This window comes from Charadrius vociferus, unplaced genomic scaffold, assembly GCF_000708025.1.
Source record: "Charadrius vociferus isolate BGI_N301 unplaced genomic scaffold, ASM70802v2 scaffold598, whole genome shotgun sequence".
Taxonomy (NCBI): Eukaryota; Metazoa; Chordata; class Aves; order Charadriiformes; family Charadriidae; genus Charadrius; species Charadrius vociferus.
Window position 1 is genome coordinate 14,993 of NW_009649579.1, and position 3,748 is coordinate 18,740.

Sequence of the window (3,748 nt, forward strand, 5' to 3'; positions counted from 1 at the left end):
TACTACCATAAATTTTGCTTGGATATGCATTATTTGATTTTATTTTATGTTTTAAACTATTTGTACTGTATTGCTGCTGTACTCTTGAATAATTACTGCCTTCTAGTTAAAATACAGACACATGAAAGGCCTTGTAAGCAATTTGGAAAGGGATGGGTTTGGGATCTGAAATTATATTGACAATCTTAGGATGTGTATCCCATGCCTAAGGTTTGATCTTGCTTCAATTAAAGTAATATATACCAGGGATTATAGGACTTGGTTGCCTTCAGTAATAGGGTGACTGTGGATTCAGCAGCCAAAAAGGTCCTTCTCATCTGAAGATCTTATGAAGGCCATGGCCAAATTCCTGTCCAGCAGTCACAAAAACACATAACTAGTAAACAATTATTAAAACTTCATGATATACAGTGCATTAGGAATAAATGTGTGCTGTTATATTGCAAGAATAATACGAAGCATCCACTCATGTGAGGAGTCCTCTTAGATGTAGGTCTTTATCTCCTACGCTGGGTCCACCTGCCTCAGAAGCAGAAAACAATACCCACAGGGGTACACAGGTAGAGCACAACAGCCTGGAGAAGGACAGGAACAAAGGAGCAATGAGGAGGGATGCACAGGCTTTCCTGGCAGTCCAGGAAACTTCCAGTTTCAGTTAAGCACCTTGCATCCAAGTGTCCTCCTTCTTCAGCAACTGTATTCAATATGGACTGTGCCTTATGTGGACACAACCCTCATATTTCATATTGACCCATTATGATTTATTTTCCCATTCTTATGCATTTAAACTGCTGATTTAAAAACTTAGCATTTGTTTATCCCAGAACAGTCTCTGGGAACAATTAATTTTGAAAAGCAATACAGCAAATTCTCACTTTTCTGAAAAATTAAGCCACATAAATGTCCTGGAATATATAAATGTCCTGAAGTTTCTCTTCACTTTTTGCATGCTGTTACATCCCTAGAGCTTAAATCTCTAAAATATAGACTGCTTATGCTTATGCTAGTGTGACTAGATGCAACAATCTGCATCGATTTTCTATTTATCATTGTACCCTACTAATTAAGCAAATATTCATCTGTGTGATTTTTCATAGGAGTGAGAAGGAGGGGGGAATCTTTTCAAGTATCAAGGTTCATTTTAGGGGGAGAAAAGTCAACTCTTATAATTAGCCTTGGCCTTGAAAAGCAGCATTGTTATGTATCTGCAGAACAGTAGGAAAAGAAACAAAAATGCACAACGTGCAATGAAGATTATCTGTAACAAAAGGTTTTAAATTGCATTGTGCTCTGTGTGCCGCTCAAGGAAAAAAATCTCTTTGTGTCTGAATGAAGCAGGACTCATACAGTGCGATGAAGGTGCATGGTGGCTGACTGTGCTGGCACCCAGCCAGTTCACCACATAGCACTGAACTGCAAGCAGCACTTATCCCAGCTTTTCTTCCAGCTTGTAACTCTGCAAAGCTCAGAGGTTTCTCACCAGTTCAGTTTCACATCAGACAAATCCAGCAGGTTTTGGCTGACATGACTTTGAGAAAACACAAAAACCAAAATGAAACTCAGGAGACTAGAAAGAAAATGTTTATGTGAAGCCCCAGCAAACCAAAACATGGCAATCTTGAACAACTGTCTCTGTGAAATAATTGCTGAGAACACATCAGTTAAAAACATAATAAATCTTTTACAACCTAATGTGTGCATGATTCACAGTTGCCTTGTAGATGTGTAATAGAAGCCAAATTCCCTACAGAACAGTAACATGTTGGCTATTATACTTCTGGTTTATCTCTTTTTACCCAGCAGAAGTACAAAATCAGTTTTTTGCAAGGAGGGAAATTTCCACCAATAACAAGTGGAAGAGAAAGCTTTTGGAATCATAGAATCATTTAGATTAGAAGGGACCTTTAATATCAACGAGTCCAAAAGTGTGACCTACATTTCTGTGGGCCCCTGCATCTACTAGTTTTTTTTATAGTACTCCACATGGTTTAGTTTAGTGAAACTGACTTTTTAGGAAATATCATGTTTTCTATATCCAAGCACAGCGAGCATTGTGAAATGCTGTGTTTATCATGTTCAAGGGTACTGGGACTGTCCAGGCTTCAGCAAATATACATTGTGGTTAAAAACAAGAAAATTGATGTAAGCAGAAAAAACCCTTGTGAAAGCATAAGAAAGAAAGAGAAGAGGCTGGGGCAGAGAGTACAGGATGAGCGAGGCTGAAACGTGTTGTATGTATGTACAATTCCAAAACCTTCTAAACTAACCAGGTGTTGCTGTTATCAATAACTTTTTGCTTTTTAACACTGCACTCTTTGCAGTTTTGCAATTTTGAAGAAGAAAAGGCAGAAGAAAAATGATGCATCTACACAAGTTTTGAGAAACTTGCATCAGGCTTCAGTGACTGTATTTCACATAATGTACTGGAGCCTTTAATTCTGAGTTGGTTTGACATCTTTGGATTTTGCATGAACCAGCTGAGAAGAAAGAAGTAGCAGTAATAATAATTCTAAGACACTTTTGTCCTCCCATGGTCTCTGGCACTGTCAGGACAGGGTTATTATGTGGTATAAATTTGGGCCTCTGAGCACTGCTGTTTTCCAACCAGCTTTTTATGCTAGCTGTGGATCACTGGGGTGCAGCGTTCCCCAGCCATAACCTGTAATGCCCTGGCTGGCTGACAGACTGTGTATTACTTGAACTGATAGTGAAATCATTGCATCAATGACTACAGGATGTGTTACCCACTCAAATAAGCATAGAAGGTACCAGACAGGTTTGCACAGCCTAAGCTAAAGTCTGTGTCAGCGTATCTTCATGGCTTATCAGATAATTTAGGTTTGGTTCCATATGTATATTTACAGCTTCCACATCCTGACTGTGATATAGATTGACCTATAAGTCAAGAAAGATTGCTTTTTGTCTGCTTGCCATCTCCCATATCTGAGGACCTTGTGATATCTCTAATCTAACCGGTCTATCTATAATCTAAACAAGTTTTTCCCCATCCACCTCAAAAAATCTTTAAAAGAACTAAAGTAACATATATGTGAAGGGGAAACACCATCATAATTAAGATTTAGCCCAGTGTTTATGTTTGCTCATATTCAGAGTAGAGATACGTGAAATTTCCCACTTGTGCTTTGAAATAGCCCAAATTTTTCTATCATCAGACCTATCATAACTCATGCTTGGCCTTGCAGCTGCTCAGATCAACAACATGGATCTACCTTTGTCCATCTGTGTTCAGGTCTTACTGACCATCTCATACTACGATGGTACCATCCCTGGAACATACCATACTTCTGTATGGTAGCACGGAGCTACTATGAAATTTTCTAATGAAAAGCAAGTTTTAAGAGCTTCATAAATGTTTTCTACTTTTCTTCTACTGTTTGTTTGGGACATGAGTAACTCCTGAGTTGACCACTTCTGGTTCCAGATATGCTGAAGTTGAATAAATGCTTATTTTCAGCAAATGGCAGGTTCTTGGATACTCTTTGCATAGCTCTGATTAATTGGTTTCTTTTTTCAAGCAAATATGTTTTTTTGACAATAATATTATTCCAGAGGTGGTACTCTGGAAAAAAACAGAATGGTGAAAAGCCATGTGTAGGCCCTGTGTAAACAGAATATTATATGCACTTCTGCAGGATTAACAGTATTCAGAAATACCATTTAACAAATATTCTACCACTACAAAAATACTCTGTGATCAACAGCCACTTTAAGTGATTCCTATAATGCT